The sequence below is a fragment of the Ambystoma mexicanum genome, chromosome 8, assembly GCF_040938575.1.
Source record: "Ambystoma mexicanum isolate Mex_15411 chromosome 8, UKY_AmexF1_1, whole genome shotgun sequence".
Lineage (NCBI taxonomy): Eukaryota > Metazoa > Chordata > Amphibia > Caudata > Ambystomatidae > Ambystoma > Ambystoma mexicanum.
The window spans coordinates 811,983,602-812,001,193 of record NC_090929.1 but is presented as its reverse complement, the minus strand read 5'-3'; the positions used below and the strand labels follow the sequence as shown (position 1 = coordinate 812,001,193).

Genomic DNA, 17,592 nt, shown 5'->3' with positions numbered 1-17,592 from the left:
TGCTATAACGCTCTTCCTGTAATTCGTAACTGATGTTTATTTGGTATTTGTAATGTGTTCTATTTTCTTTAATTATTCCTCTTGCACTGTCACCTGATGTTTTGTCGGTTGTCCTTTAGGAATTTTGAAGAGCTTCTAGTGTTGGGTATTTTTTCTCCATTATGACTTCCTACAAGTAGAATTCTCAATACAAAACTGCCTATGGAGAAGTATATGAACTGAAGCCTTACCTTGTATGTTGGCATACAGGCTGGGTGCTGCCCTTACTCCCCTAACCGTTCTCTTGCTGGTTGATCATGTCCACCCTCTATCTTCTATTCCACTATGCCCGGATCCATTTTTATCCCGTTTCTTCTTTGATTGCACATCCAAGAGTAACTTGTGAATGTTCTTGCGCCCTGAGATCCCTGGTTATAGATTGTACTGCTAGGACAGATTTTCATGTTGCATTTTTCTCTCTATTCACATCAAGGGAACCCCCTTCACATCCCCGACCTATTGCTATTGTTAGCTTTCGGTCCTGACCAGTGTTCCATGTAATCTTTCTGTAAGTGCGGAAATGTTTTGCTTTTGTGCGAACATTATTTTCCATGTGCGCAACTGACTAATGATGAAAGCCACTTTGTGAGCAAGCATACTCGGTGAGCTATTACCATAGAAGTGAGTGTGGAAGTAAATTTCCCCCTCCCCAACCTCTACACATCTTTAGAAATCAGCATAAAAGGTACAATTTACAGCACCTATTTCAAACATATTTGATTTTAAAAAAAGTGGTTCTTAGAGAGCCCATAATCCAACCCAAAACTTCAAGATCTGCCACAGTGCTTAGCAAACGTATTACTGTGCAGAGAAACATGGATGTATGCAATCAAAGAAAACATTCTACAGTCAGTATAAACAAAGTTAGTTGTGGTTATTCATTTTTCTACTGGCAAACACTGCTTAGAAGCAAGGCAGGCATGTTCAGCCACTGGAGAAACAATCCTCGCCTGAAAATGTATTACAAAGAACAAATCATTTTTATCACAACTCAAGTGGCTGTCAAACTTTTCAGACATGGTGCACTATTTGTGAGATGATATAATGGCAACCAAAACGAGAGTGCCATAAAACATGCAATAAGTGTTCATCTGCTACTAGAATTAAATGCATTCAATGGTCAGGTGGACATAGGGAAACAATGTTTGTGTCAAGAGACGAAATGCATCAGAGTACTGTAGATGATCAGCATACATGCACTAATGCTTGCCTTCAGCATTACATTGCCTGACTAATAGAGCAGTGACAACACATACTCCTAATCAATCTTGCATATGAGCAGAGGTCCAGTCACTTACTCTCTAAAAACTGGTAGATACTCCCAATAACAAATAGGCAGCAAGAATATATCTCAAAACAATTATGAACCAATGGACTTTGCTTACACCCACAAAATTGTGCAGATATGTTTGGATCAGAGATACCATACGAGCAGTGGCATAAGAAGGTGCTCTATTAACATTACTGCCTAATCTTGAGATGAAGTGTAAGGGAAACATTCAATATTTTAATTTGCATGAATTAATAGGTGGAAAGAAGTATGGATTATGAAAGGATAGGTGTTCTAGAGTTGAAATATATTTCAACTCACGTGAAAAGTACCCTTACCAACAATGACAAATTGTACTTGCGGGAAGATCATTTTAAGGTAACAGAATGTTCGTTATGGCATGACAAGTTAGACAAGTATTGCCAACATAAATGCATACGATACAATGATAAACTATCTTCATTAGTGATCATTTGTTTTCTGCTTTTCTAAAAGTCCATATTGCTTTATGCACAATGTCTTTAGTGTAACATGCACAGACTTATTTTGCTGTACCTGCTGCTAAATCCAGTGCCTCTCTGGGGATGATGCAGAGCTGTTCTTGTCCTGTTTTGGTAGAGTTCCTTATTTCTGCAGAATGTGGGGAAATAAGTGTCCTGAATGCCATTACTCCAAGCTTGAACAGATGGGGAGAAAAATACTTGACCTACAATCTTAACTGGAACCATGCTTGTAACCCAGTAATAGTAAGTGTAAAGTCTGGGCACAGAATTGCGCTGTGGTGGGCCAAAGGTAGGACTCGGACAACTGGAGAGATTGAATACCCAAGTTTCATTAACAAAAGAAAGACAGTCCCTCAACTAGCCCTATTGATATGATGGGGTTCCCTATAGCAGAAAGTAAACACCAAAGGTACTCGTCAGGACGTCTTACATAACACCAGACTGTCCTATCCAACCATAAACTACCTAGCTGACCCTTCCACTCTAAATAAAAGATACAAAAATGTAGTTCAGGTGAATACTAATAAAATAAATGTATTCTGAAATGTCCTTCTCAGCTTCCCAGGCTTTTACCTCTCGTCACAGTTCCAACACAAATCTAAAAAGCCTTGCACTCCCTTGTCTGGTTTCCCTCCAATCGTTATAATCCACAGAATAATAAGGCAGATCTCCCTTTTAGACTTTCAGAGACCTAAGTCACAACAGTTGTTTGATTCAAAATGAACGGCGGATTGCTATGCCCTTCCATACACTCTTGACAAAAGTGTACCTCACCCTTGTTTTATTAGGTTTTGTAGCCATGAGGGTAATTTTGGTAGCCCCTTTGGCTCTCCCCTTTGGACTAGTTAACCTCATTTGTGGTAATTCCTCATGGTCCCCTGTGCACCTATGGGTTCTGCTTCCCAGTGCTGAATAACGTGTTTCGCTTTCTTAAATCGCTTTGGTTATCTGGTCACCTCAGACATCTATGTCTCAAGTCTGTATCTCTTGTGAGTGAACAACCCAATTTGCCTAGATGCCTCTCGGGTCTTCTTCTCAGCACAACTTGACCTGCACCCACTTCTTGGGTATACACTTCTGGCTCACCCCCTGAGGTATTTCTCTGTGCTTGGTTTTCTAGGGGTCCTTTTAGTCATGAGGGATATTGCTTCCCCTTATTCAGGTCTCAAGCGTGCATCTTCACTAGGCTCGACGGGCCTCAGAGTTACAGGATTCTGAAGTTCCTGTGGCTCGCCGTAGATTTCAACCGCCCTCCTTCCTCTCTGGCTCACACACTGCATACCTGCTGTTCCGTGGTCTTCTATCCCAGGACCGGCAGTCCCTCCATCAGCCGCTTTCTCCTCCTTCTCGAGACACTGGTTCTGTGCTTCCACCAGCATGGCCTGTTCCCTAGCACGCCGGTCTTCCACCTTATCAGAGGTGGGGTGGCTCCCGGATAAAGAGCTGGGAGCCTCGCTCCTTCGGCACTCTGTGGCTTGACAGCGTTTCAAACTCTCTGCCCACCCAGTATAGGCTGTGGCCCTTCCTCCAGGCAGCGTCCGCTCTGTGCAGCTGCAGCAGCGTCCGCTCTGCGCATCTTTCACCCAGATTACTGAATTCATGTCCGCTCTTCTTGCCTTCCAGGTAAGGGTATGATTCCTTATATGTGATGTCTTAATCTGAGAGATGGTCCCATTGGTCCTGGGATTTCAGCTTAAAGGAGGGGTCAGCATCCACACCAACCATGGGCAAAAGATGCCATCAAGTCAACATTTCTCTCTATACCCATGTATGCTATGAACACTGGGGTCTTTGGGTTTAAGGGAGATCTTACAATCGTAAAAGATTGGGATTCTTTTTCCCGTAAGGTGGAGTCACTCCAAGTGAGATCCTGCTTGCCCAATCCCCTAATGAGGGTTTTGTGTAGCAGGCTCACGTCCATAGTCTGACAGGGGGGAGCTCCCCCTTGCGGAGAAGGGACACATTCCCTGGATTCATCACAGGGCCTTGAGTTGTTTACCAACACTTCCTTACCTCAGCCTAAACAAATAAGTCTCACTGAAGTCCCCCTTAAAAAAAATCATGTTTGCTTTATACTTTGTAGCTGTACTGCACAGAGGTGTAACTAATGCAGTAACTTCTCCTGTTAACTAAGGGTCTTTCTGCAGTTCACTCTTAACAGTTAAACAACATGGAGCAGTTGTTAGAGACTCTAAATACAGAATACAATTTAATATGATTAGATTAAAAAGCCTCAGCAGTTGAGCGATGAAAATAAACAAGACACAGTTTGCTAGGATGTTTCCAGAGATCCCTATCCTTCAGTGCAAATGGCACATGTCTTTCACTGCACTGTACAGCACGGCAGAAACTTTGCAATTGAATTCTGAAAGTGGCTTATTTTTTCCTCGCACGCAAGGAATTTTCTCTTGTCACTAGCTCCCTGCTCCTGTGCGGGCTCCAATACAGCCGCTGGGGCTTATTTATAATGTCAGGTAGACTCTCCTAAGGATTGTAGCAGTAAGAAATGCACTGGGATATTTACATACTCACAAAACACTGTATGCAAAGAAATATTTGAAGCCTCACTATGAAATAAATGGTGCCACTTTACAGAAAAGGCGATTAATGTGCATACAGTTAATTCACAGGGCAAACAAGATTGTTAGCAAACCTTTCTAATATTTATGTGCAATGAAACTCTGAAAACTTGGAAAGTAGGCAAACTGCTTGAAAAGCATTGTTGATTTCTGAATATATATTGGCCCAATTGTAGGTATTAGTAGTGCCAAGATTGTTTTCATACCCATAATCCACTGTAGGCCAAGCAAAAGATATTGCAGTGTTCGTCTCCTGAAGGGTAACGTTAGCACTACTAACCAAGGGGGAGGGGGAGCATACATTCTTGGGTGGCAAATTACATAGGTTTGCACGGTCACCTTCGCATAGCGTCGATGGTATAAAAAGGACAAGAGTAGGCTGTCAAGACGAGACAGTATCATTTAGCTTCCTTAGCAGAGAAACCGGAAGCAATAGCTGCTGTGGCTTGTGCATCATGTATGTTTGATACAGTGGAAATTGTTTGTGTGGCTGCTTATGCTCTTCTAAGTTGCACATGCGCACATCTTACAGGGAACATAGGTAACCGAGGTAAAACCCTCCTGCTTAGCTTGGAATATTGGGTGCAAATCTGGAAATGCAGACTTTTCACGGGAAAGAGTCTGCACTCTAGTCATTCCAAGCCGTCTTAAGCATGCTCTTGGCGAATTAATCAAGTTTACCCTATTTGTTGCCACGAGGCACCATATTCGGATGCTCACCCACACACACCTTTGCATACACAAGATCTAGCAGGTTTTACAAATCTATCAAGGGGTTTCAATGGGTGTAATACTTCCATCCTCCAGTGGCTGTAATCTATCAGTAATATAGAATTCCACCCAGCTCGAGAGGTGAATTGTATATTTCACTGCCATACATAGAGGCGAACTTGCGCACCAGTAGTCTGACTGCCTAGCTGTGCCCCGCACTGAAGGAGATCAGGTGCCCAAGCAGTCCAACTAGTCAACAGCCATTGTATCAAATAAAATGCGTCTCTGCCATGGGGCACGTGCACAGTTTGGGGAGCACAACATGCAAGCTCAGAGGATCCACCCACTCTCCGGAGGGCCCATCAAGTGTCTCCACTGCGCACCTAGTTCAGGAGCATCACTGGAAAACACTCCCACGCTTTCAGAAGCACAGAAAGGTGACACCAGCTTCTGTGCACGATTAGCTTTAGACTACACCTTCAGTGAAAAGGATACCACAGCCCAGCGCAGAGCTCCTCCTATTAAGCGACTGTGCGTTGCATATTTTTCAACTGGGTTTTCACTTTATTGCATAAAGCCATTTTGAGTACCATATGCTCAAAAAAGCAGTGCCAGCATTTTTCATCCTGTCTTTTGCCCATCTTGTCCTTTAGCTTTCCATCTGCCCTCTCATGTCAGCAAATGACAAATATGGAAAGCCCTTTCTGAGGCAACGCCTCGCCTTTCCTGGCTAGATGTGGGAACTGGTACTGTCTGCTTCCAATCCACACTCGGGCCAGGGATATGTCTGTTTCTTTGCAGATGTGGGGCCAGAGGCTCTCCAGGATTGGACAGCCTTTGCCAATGCATGGAGCGGATCCTTCCTATTGGTGGGCTGGGGGTGGCTCTGGCTTGATTGTTGCTGGAGCCAAGACCCCTATGAATAACTTCAGCCTGCTGAAGACCAGAAGACAACAGTTGACGATATCCAGCATGGCCACTAGCCACGTCCTGGTGAAGCTCTGCCTCGAGCGGACCAGCTCAGTCTAGGACATCTGCTGTGCATTGGTCTCTGTTCCGAGTTTCGACTTGGTATTGCTGCTCTCCATCTTGAAGAGAGACCTTCCTGGAGCAATTTCTTTGTCTTCTCAATGTGAGTCGCCTGCTGCCACCTGAGACCAGTGTTCTTTGCTACTGCCCACTTCCATCGTGTCCTGGCAGGTCTTCTGTTGCCGTCAGACTCGTGCTGGTCTGCATCTCTGGGTGCCTGGGTCATCAAGTTGCAAATCATTGGGGTACATCTTGTCGGAGCTCAGAATCGGAGCCAGACCCTAAAACTACCACTGCATCCACGGCCCCGGCAGTTATAAAAAAATCAGTTTATTATAAATACATTTAGGCCAAGTTAAGTCATGGGGGTAAGTACTTTGTCATAAACATATTATAAAAACACATCACAATGCTTTAAAGTACACAGATCAAAGCATAGACCCTGTTCAGAAAACTAACCGTATTTGTATGAAGTCAGACCTTATCAAACACATTTAGTATAGGACACCCCTATCAATGGGGAGTAAAACCACCAGTTACTTTTAGATTACTTTACAGTAAGTCAAGGGTAGTAGACCCCATCAGTCATGCAAAGACACTCGGTTAAGGAATCGCATAGTAAACCTACCCTGTTACCAGGATACCTTTCTAAATAGTGTACCAGAGAATCAAGGAACAGTATAAACCTCTAACTACATTCAGGATACCAGTTATACCAGGTAAGACCATTTGGTGTAATATACAATTAGTTACTTTTTAGGTTGCTGGGACACAGACTAAGGTAAGCAATAACTTACTATATTAATGTAGGATTGCACCAGGCAGACCAAGGTCAGCTACACCTACATGACTCTCTTTAAGAATGGCACACAGCTATTCTAGGCAGGTAAAACCTAAGAGTGTAATATACTATTCTCCAACATGGGGTCTGGCATGGATTCCCATGCTCATGGATATTCCCCGTTGTCAGGCCCGGAATCCTTGGTAAAAGAAAAAAGTTTCACTTTCACTTACAAACTCTATTTCTTCTCTATGCCAATCACTGCACTCTGGGTCATACTGCCCCCAGCCAATGATTGCCCTCTCCCTAAGCCCTTCCTCTGGCAGCCATCTTCAGATTTTTACTGCACGTTCAAGTGTTGGGAGTCCTCGGGTTTTGCTCCGCGAGCTATTCTGCATTCTTTTGCGCTTTTTTCACCCTATTTTTGGCAAACGGAGCCCATGTGCTCATTCTCTACATCGGCTGACAAGCAGGGATCCTTTTCAGTGAATTTCAGCGCCCCTCAAGCTCAAGGATCGTGGAGTTTTTGTCGAAAGATCCACAAGGCCATCAGGCCTACTCCGCACTCCGGACCATGTTGGAAGAGAAGAAAGAGGGAAGCTCCCTTTTCAAGTTCTGCTCCAGCTGCGGACTGCGGAACATCTTTGTGGAGGACAAACCCCTTCAGTGCCTCTACTGTCTCCATCCAGACCACAGAGAAGGAGATTGCAAAATCTGCCCCGGGTTCACCAAGAGAACCATGAAGGATCATCACAGTACGCTGGCAGCGTGGCTCAGCACCAAGGCCTCTGCCCTGTGCCCCAAGCAGTGGCATGCCTCACCCAGGACCGTCCGGTCTGAGGAGCGGTCTTCTAAGTCCTTTGAGGGGGACCCATCCGTGGGGGCCCAAGACCACGCCAAGCACCGCAAGTCTGTTTCCGCCTGGGTCGCCGAGCAAGCAAGTCCCGCGAGGGGCAGGGCGCGATCAACCTCACCATCTATCTCCATCTCCAGCCATCGATCCAGCTCCTCCTCCAAGAGGAAGTCTGCCAACCCGGCTAAGCTGCCGGAGAAGCCTGAGAAGCCTAGGGTGCAAGAAAAGGCGGCCGACGTGCCTAAGAAGGCTCAGGCGGCGCAAGAAAAATATTCGCTGACGATCGAGATGGTGGTGGCCCCTCTCACTAAGGCCAAGGCGGCTGACCCGGTGAAGGTAGCCTCGGCTGTGCCCAGAATATCCCTACCCCAGAGGCGGTAGGCCTCAGCTGGGGCAGTGGAAGAGGACACTGGAAAGGAGTATGCCGTCACTAAGCCCGAATCCGACCGCTAGGATACCAAAAAGTGGGGTGGGCGAGGAGGCCTCGGGGCAGGCTGTACTCCAAGCCACGGATATCTGTTCCTCGGACGAGCAAGACCAGGAGGTCATATACATGATCCACAAGGACGTGGGGGACGACAATGGAAACGCTGATGGGGACTGCAGCGGAAATGCTGATGGCGGTGCAGGGCCTAGTTGGCCTACCACCCCGATTCCACTGAGAGATGGATCGCCGGACATCCTTTCGACCCTGCACATGTTGGTGTTGGAAATTCAGAAAAGGATCCTGCCAGCCCTGCTGGCCCCAGACAAGCCTCCAGCAAAAAGGAGGAAGCGCCATCCAATACCGCTGCAACAGCATCCACACCCGCGCCATGTGCCTTGCCCCTGAGGGTACAGGACACAGGGACGGCCACAGCAACGACGGACAACCACATTGTCACAGCGGGCGGATCGTCGAAACCGAGGATGAGGTGAGGTCGTTTCATGCCATGGTTGCTGATGACCAAGGAGACCAAAAGGAAGGTTCCTGTACGTGAGGCCAAAAGGAAGCCCATCATGGTGGTGTGCCTCTTGGACTATGTTTGGGAGGAGGGCCTGGCTGTGCTGAAAAATCCGGCCACAGCCCCAACCAAGCAGGCTGGAAAAAAAGTATCAGGTGCTGGAGTCCACATCCAAGTGCCTACGGTCGGTCGCAGCCGTCGCCAGACACTTGGTATCCGCGCATGCGAGGAAGAGATCATCTAAACCCTCGTCTTCGTCCTCTGTCCCTCCGCACAGCGAAGGGAAGAAGTTGGACGCCATGGGGAGAAGAGTCATCTTCTCCAGCGTCGACCGTCAAGGTAGCCAACGCACTGGCGAACCTGGCCAAATATGACAGAGAGCTGTGGTTCAAACTGGCCCCGGTTCTGGAGTTCATACCCGGTGACAAGCTTGTGGAGGTGATCTCCCTCCTCCAGGAAGGGGAAGTGGCGTCGGACCATGCCATCACAGTGGCCCTGGATATTGCCGACACAGGTGGGAACGATGTCTGCCTCTGTCGTCGAGGCTGGCTGAAGGCCACCAATTTCCACCAATTTCCGCCAGGAAGTCCAAACGAGGGTATTGGACAACCTCTTTGGGAAGACGGTCAACGAGTCCTTACAGGCCATCAAGACTGATACAGAGATGGCTCGTGCCCTGGGCATTCACCGCTCTTCCTTTCACGCCTCTGGTGGAAAGTCCGGCAGATCGACGAAGGGTTTCGGTGGAGGTTCCTCGTCGTACCGCCATCTCGTCAGGTCCACGACCCAGAAAGCCTACAGAGGCCGTGCCAAGGTTTTTGGTGGTGGTGGCCAGCGCCGTTGTCAAGGCAGCACGCAGGTGCTGAAGCAGGACTGAACTGGCCGGGACGTCGGGCCCCCACCCATGCACGCAACTGGGAGGCCGGCTGGCGGGATTCATCAGCGAGTAGAAGAAGATCTCTGACGGATAGGTGCTGGATGCTCTCGCCCACGGACACACACTGGAGTTTCAGGGGAAATTTCCATGGATCCCTCTGGTGACCCGGCAGGAGCAGCACATTGCTCATCTCCTGCAGGAGGTACGTGCCATGCTAAGAAAAGGGGCTATAGAACTAGTTCCAAGACTACTGCAGGGTTCCGGAGTCTGCTCCAGATAGATACTTCTTAGTCAGAAAGAAGAACCGGGGATCGAGGCCCATTGTAGACCTGCAGCATCTTAACAAGTCGCTCAAGTCCCAAAAATTTAGGATGGTCACGTTGCAGCACGTGCTCGGCCAACTGGAGAAAGGAGACTTCTTGACGTCGCTGGATCTGGAGGACGCATACTTCCACGTCCCCATTCACAGGAAGCATCGGAAGTTCCTGCGCTTCGTAGTGCAGGGAAGACTCTACCAATTCAGGGCCCTCCCATTCAGCCTGAGGTCAGCTCTCAAGGTGTTTCCGAAGTGCCTGACACCAGTGGCGGCCCATCTACAGGGGATTCACGTGTACCCGTACCTCGACGACTGGCTCCTCCGGGCCAGGTAAAGAGAAGCAGCCGTCGAACACACAGAGGACTGTTCGGCTCTGTCAATTATCCAAAGTCCTGCTTGACACCATCACAGAACGCACTGTTCCTGGTAGCCAGACTCAACTCTGTCACCCTCGGGGGAGAGGGTAGCGGGCTTACTGGGGTAGGTGCAATGACTGTTGTCACCGTAGGCCGCCACGGTGAGGACCATCTAGTCGTTGCTCGGCATGTCGTGCATCTACCTTATCCGGCTCTGCAGGTTACGGATGCAGCCTCTTCAGGAGTTCCTGGACGCTCGCTGGGTACAAGTGTCTGAAAGCTTTGCAGACAAGATCCCTCTCGACGAGGAGTTCCATCAGGCGATAAAGTGGTGGGGCATCCACTCGGTCGTCTGGGGCACAGGGTTTCAAAACGCACTGTATCAGTAGACCGTCACCACAGACGCTTCCCTGGAGGGCTGGAGAGCCCACATCTGACTACTGCACGCCAGAGGCCTGTGGCTGCCGGAGGAGAGGGATCTCCACATCAATATCCTGGAGCTGCGGGCAGTGTTCTGGGCCCTCAAGTCATTCCTTCCGTCCCTGAAGGGCAAAGTGGTGAGGATCTTTACGGATAACACCACCACGATGTTCTAGATCAGGAAGCAGGGGGGCACCCAATTGACCAGCGCTCTTTAGAGTGGCGCAGGATTTATGGCAATGTGCCGTCAACCAAGAGATGTTCCTCATCCCCCTTTCACCTGGTGGGAGTCAGGAAAATCATCGCCGACTGCCTCAGCAGGGAGCTGCGCTCCTGCCACGGGTGGGAACTTTGGCAGGATACGGTGGACTGCATCTTCCTCAAGGGGGGGGCAGACCCAAGATCGATCGGACTGCGATTGCGACTATCTCCAAATGCCAGAAATTCGCCAGCGGGTTCCACCAGCCGAGGAGCATGGGGGATGCATTCTCTTTCCCGTGGGAAGTCCTGTTCCTATACGCGTTCCCTCTGTTGCCTCTCCTGCTGTGAGTCATCAATTAACTCAAACAGTGCAGATGCAGGATGATATTAGTCGCCCCGGTGTGGCAGAGGCAGATTTGGTACCCGTACCTTCTCAGCCTGTCAACGTCACCTTCGATCAAGCTGCCAGTGGTCACGGATCTGCTCACCAGAGTGAGCAGCCCTAGAGTTCGGACGATAAGAGTTGCCAGCGGACTGCAGGGAAGTCCTTGCCAAGGCCAGAGCGTCATTGACTCTTAAGTGCTACAGGCACAAGTGGAAGTGTTTCGCTACGTGGTGCCGGTAGCAGAACATCAACCCTCTGGCGGTCACGGCCCTGCACATTCTTCCATACTCGTTGTCCTCGACCAAGGCGTGGTTGACGCACGTCTCGATCAATGTGCATCTGGCGACTATTTCTCACTACACCAGTTCTCCAGGACCATCTTCTCTTTGGTCCCACTGTCTCATCAAGGAGTTCCTCAAAGGATTGTTTCGATCTTTCCTGCTGATGAAGGCTCCTGCCCCGTCGTGGGAACTCAACGTGGTGCTGACGAGGCTCATCGGGGCCCCCTTCAATCCTATGCATCAGGCTCCTCAAGTTCCTCTCGTGGAAGACTGCTTTCCTCGTGGCCATCACCTCTGCCAGGAGGGTGGGTGAGATCCAGGCCCTATCCTGCAAACCGGCGTATCTGACTTTTCACGAATCAAGGGTGGTGCTACGGACGCACCCCTCCTTCATGCCAAAGGTTCAGTCGGACTTGCACCTCAAAGAGCCTTTGGTGTTGCCTGTGTTTTTTCAAAAACCTTAGTCGCTGGCTGAGAGGACTTTGCACTCGCTGGACGTTGCTCGTGCTCTGAAGTTCTACGTGGCACGTACAAAGAGGTTTTGGAAGACGTCTCAACTGTTGGTGAACTTTGGTTCTGTGAACCATGGGAAGGCTTTGTCCAGGGCTGCATCACACACTGTTGTTGGTTGGCCAACCGACCGCTGCCTGGCCCTCAGAGAACCCATTCCACCATAGCGATCGCTGCAACAATGGCGTTCATCTCTGGTGTGCCCCTGCTGGTCATTTGTAGGGCTTCTACGTGGAGGTCCACGCACACCTTCACAATATTCTACTGCGTCGATAGGGATTCCAAAGAGGAGTCCAGGTTCGGCCAAGCATTGCTATGCAATTTGTTCGCTTGAAGGTGAGCCTGTTCCGGAGGTGATGGTGATTGCTTCTCTTGAGCCTTGCCACCTCCCGTGGTTATGCAATGTTTTACTGCTATGTATTCTTTATTAATGAGCATGTGAATCCATGCCATACCCCATGCTGGAGAAGGAACAAGTTACTTATCTGTAACTATTGTTCTCCAGCATGAATTCTCATGTGATTCCCTCCCTCCTACCCCTCTGCGGCTCTTCTTGGTCATACTGCCACTTTACGTACTTACCAAATCTGAAGATGGCTGCCAGAGGAGGGGCTTAGGGAGAGGGCAGTCATTGGCTGGGGGCAGTATGACCCAGAGTGCAGTTGTTGGTTTAGAGGAGAAATACAGTTTGTAAGTGAAAGTGAAACTCTTTTTTTTCTTTAAACAAGGATTCCCGACCTGCCGACGGGGAATATTCATGAGCATGTGAATCGATGCCAGACCCATGCTGGAGAACAATAGTTACAGGTACGTAACTTGTTGCTTTTCAGGTAAATGGAACACAGACTAAGCAATAACTCTTTACATTTATTAAGAATGGCACACAGCTGTTTAAAGCAGCAAGGCAGGTAAAACCAAGGCATACTTATCCTAGACAGGCGGTCAAGGGAAGCAAGACCCAGTTTGTAAACTTATACACTAATTTTCTGAAAGAATAGTTAAGTGAAGCCAACAGCATTACTTTTGGGAAAGAGGCATAACCAATTCACTGGTGCTTAACATAACCTTGCATGTACTTTTCAGAATGGCAGAACACTTTCAAGGTAAGTAAGACCTTTTGTAACTGCTCACACTCAGAGTGACGGTTACCAACCAACTCTTACACAAGTAAGTACACTTTTAAACATGCGTTCTCTTTTCTAGGCAACAGGCCAAATCCTTCGAAGTCTTTCCCTATTCTTGGAGCATGTGTGTTCTCAGTGGCAGAAGCCGGGGTGGTCACTAGGTCTCTAGTGTCCAACAGGCAGTTCAGGATAGGCACAGAAGTAGCAGAAGTCAGAGTTGCTAAGGAAGCCTGTTTAAAAAAGTAATTATTTCACTTCAGAGAGATTGAAAGCGTCCAGGGACTTCTGAGAAGACACCCTAGGATGATTCCAGCAGTGGGCCTGGGTGAACTGGATGAGAGGCCTCCCAGTCGCAAGAAACATCCAAAAGCTACACAGGAATCACACAGGCTTAATGGCAGTAAACCCCAGCCAACACAGTACCTCAGCACAGAAAATGAGTTTGCAGCGGGGGAGACTTCAGAAACGGCAGCCAAAAACCCAGTCGATTAATTATTTGTCATGAAAACTGAAGAACAGGACACTGTAAGGGACTTTGGAGCAGGGATCAATAGTGACGACTCCAGGCAAGAGTTTCTTCGCGGCTGGATGCAGCTCTGTGGTTTTGGTGCCCTTTTCAGGAGCCAGGAGAAGACTGAATATCAGTCGTATTCTCGTCTCTAATCTGGTCCAGCACTCTGATAAGGTGACTTCAAGGACTCAGATCGTGTTTCTGGAGATCCAGCAGGATGCCACCAAAGTTTCTGCTCGATTTGGAAGACTGTGTACCGCCCGATGGCTTGAGGTCCCAGTGTATTGGGGTATTGCAGCCCAGCAAGGTCGCAGCACGTCATGGGATACCTCAAAATGCAGGTCTTCTTGAGTCTAGTGGCTCTCACCAGGCTCTAGGTCGGGGTCATCGTCAGGGGTTTGGGGCGTCCCCAGGTTGCTTGGAAGGAAGGGTAACCGCAGTCTCCGGTTACACAGCAGGCTCTCCGGTCATTGGAAATCGTCTCGGCTGCATTTTCTCCATCTTCCTCTTCAGTTTCAGGTCCAGTGGTTAACTTGTCAGCAGCTTCCACGTTCAGAGTATTTAACAGGCACAACTTCTGCAATCTCTCCCTGCATTTTACAGAAAGGGATGTTCTGGTCATTCAGAACAGCCAGCCCCCATTGAAACTGGGCTCCTTTCAGGCAAGGTGAAAAACAAAGGGCACAGAGTTTTTGGACTCCTGCCTCGCTTCCCGACCCCTCGCAACCACAGCTCCACACCTAGCACTAGAATGCAGCTACACATCACTTAATCCGCCCTGGCTGCACACATACTGAGTGCACCCAAGCACTATTTACTAAACTACTCTCTCCACTGACTTGGACTACGGTCCCTGAGGGCGTACTACCCACAGCACTTTGAAATCATACCAATGGTAAAAGGCGCTATACAAATGCCCAATAACATAACATAACCTCTGGGGGAGCGTGGCCAGCAGCCATGCTGCAGAGACGTCTGCATCGGGCTCTTGTAGGATCTGTAGAATATAAGCTTGTAAAGATAATTCGTTGCGTATTCTGGCCCCCGGAGCAGGCTGCGAGCACCTGGCAGCAGAGGGTTGGTACAGAATTGTGTCGGTGCTGTGGATCAGCGAAGTGTTGGACAGATCCGCAGAAGCTGCTGGCAAGATGGTGACCGCCTCGTAATAAGGAGCTGCAGGCCCAAACAAACGCTGGGAGAGAGCGCTGCAGGACCACAAGGTGCCGGGAGTGTATGGTAGCACAGACCCGAGCGACCATTGTAGAGCCTCTGTGTTGCCTCCACCATTTGAGGTGCTTGATTGGAGGTGAGCGCTCTGCATGAGAAAACGTGCGCACTGAAAGCCTGGTGTCTTTGTCCTGGTTTGTACAAGGCGACAGATAGTACCAGACCCCTTGGATCTACAGCAGAGATGCTGTGTAAGCGGGCGACTCTGGGCTGTTGGGGATCTGTGTTGCCTGGCCGCTGCGGCTATTCTGCGTGGGCCGTGCGGGAGGCCCCTGCTCAGAGCTGACGTATAGTGCTTACCCTCCCTGGTGGTTGACGTGTCGTAATACCCCTGCTGGATGTCGCATGTACCACATATACCACCAAGGAGACATGGATAGCAATTAGAGGCACTGGTGAAGGGGAACCCAGTGACTCTTGGAGCAGACTGTAAACCCAGTCGGTCTATTCATCTGACCCCTTTGTGTGTATCTCAGGAGGTGCTGGACAGGACCTGGCTTGCCACCAGTGGATTTCTTTTTGCCCCTGCATGTACGGTGGGTACCTGACTGCTGCGATCTACTGGGGTGGGCTGCGCAGCGCAGAGGTCCCTTCTGGTGATTGGTGCCTGGAGTTTCCCCCTCTCTGAGCTGCAGTGTTACAATTGCTTGAGGCGACAGATTGGAGTTGCCCCCAGTGACCTTCTGGGTACCGTTAAAGAGTGGTGAAGGAGATATCGGCGAGGCAGGTGGCTTGTGACACACTGGAGATGGATTTGGGAGAGGAGCACTGGCTGAGAGCTGGCTGCCCAGTTCACTTGCATTACATCCTGCTGCAGCTGGAGACTGGGAGTGTGTCCCTAGTGGAGTGTGCTTTTTGGTGTCTTGAGCTGGTCATAGAAGGTATAGCTTGCTGGCCATCTGTCCTTGGGTCTGTGTTGGCACATGTCTAACCGACATCACAGGGAGAAGGCCAAGCAGACCAAAAAGTAGGCCTATACGTGTGGAGGAGAGAATAAAGCAGCGCCCCCAGCGGGCACCAGACAGCCTAATCCTTCGCAGAACATTGTGTGGGTGGTGGAGGAGACAGTAAATCCTTCGGGCGGCGGGGGGTAACAGCAGATCCTTCATGCCATCGCTGCTCTACAGCACTGCTTGGAGGCCAAAATCGATGCGTTCATGACAGATGTGAGCCTGCTCAAGCAAGAAGCTAGGGCACTGGCGCAGAACAGGGGAAGTGTCGAGTAAGAAGTGGATGAAAATACCACAAACATTGTGAGCATACAGTCTGAAGTTAGAGCTGAAACAGAGGGTGAAGGTGCTAGAGAAACGCACCGAGGATGTGGAGGGCAGGGTCAGGAGAAACAATGTGCAAATACTAGGCCTGCCTGAGGGGAATGAGGGTATGGACCCAACGTCTTTTGTTGAGAACTTGCTCCTTCAGGAAGTGGGCCCAGGGACATGGACACAGGGCTTTACAGTGGAGCGTGCACACCGGTCTATGACCAAGAAGCCCCGGCATGGGTGCCCCCGAGGCCAATCCTCACCAGAATCATGAATTACAAGGACAGGGAGCGGATCCTGGCATTCCCGAGCGAAAGGGGCGTCCTCCAAAAAGAATATGCCAAACTGTCCGTATATCACGACTACACATTCCAGGTACAAAAGCGCAGAGCCCAATTTGGTTCCACGAAAGAACGACTGCAGCGGGATGGACTGAAATATATGCTCATTTACCCTGCCAAGCTCAAGGTGCTACATAATGGCGGGTCCCTTTTCTTTGAAAGCCCAGAAGAGGTGTACACATGGATGAACGTGATGAAGATGGCCCCACTTGAAGAGCAGTGAGGCATTGCGGATGTATTGGCGGGTAGCGTCGGTATGACTGTATGGGTCTCCTTTGCGCTGGTGGCAGCAGTAGACAGGCATTGTTTGGCTTGACCCTCTGACAGGTGCACAGGGTGTTGCTTGACACATCATAGGAGTCAGTTCTGGTGGGAGACTACACACATATTGCACTGTAGGGCGGCAGTGATGTTTCAGAAGAGGGGCGTGGTGCACCGCAAAGTTTGCACTTTGTCTACGACGGACTGGCACTAGCGATACCCCCTGTGGAGTTGAACTTTAGGATGCCAGTGTGAAGGTATTTGGCTGCTGCGTGCTGGCCTAGTGCTGGCTGTGGATCGACTGTTGTGGGTGTTGGGCCTCTGGGGGACAGGTGGGTGTTTACTGTTTTGTTTGTTCTGCCTTTCAGACTGTCTGGGTTATCACTGAGATGCAATGCCAATAGATGGGGTAGAAGTCGTTAGCACACTCCGTACAGTGATAACATTACTGGGTCTAGACAATGGGTGACAAGATCCATTGTTGGTGCTGAGCTCTGGCTCTTGTTTATTGGGCTGCGGGGTGATGAGATTGGGGTCTGGCGGGGGGGTGAGAAGCAAGTGGGTGATGTGTTACAGCAAGATACACTTATAGTTTACACTCTGGCATTGGGCTTGACAGTGGCCACCTGGAATGTGCGTGGCCTTAATAGCCTTATAAAAAGAAGAGTGTTGACATACCTGTGTAGACGCAATCGTGGATGGTGTAATTCTGTGCCCCTCTGCGCCTGCTGTTACTAATCTTAAGGTGGTTATCTATCTGTTGAAATCGACCGTCACTCTTCCAGGTAAGTTAAAGGTTTACCCCACCATT

The 17,592-nt window shown here is 49.4% G+C and overlaps 1 protein-coding gene across 2 annotated transcripts in view; it reads left to right on the top strand.

The window, feature by feature from the left end:
- The window catches only part of ZSWIM8 (zinc finger SWIM-type containing 8), a 3,132,642-nt gene that overhangs the window by 1,124,640 nt on the left and 1,990,410 nt on the right, over positions 1–17,592 (top strand). The window lies entirely within an intron of this gene.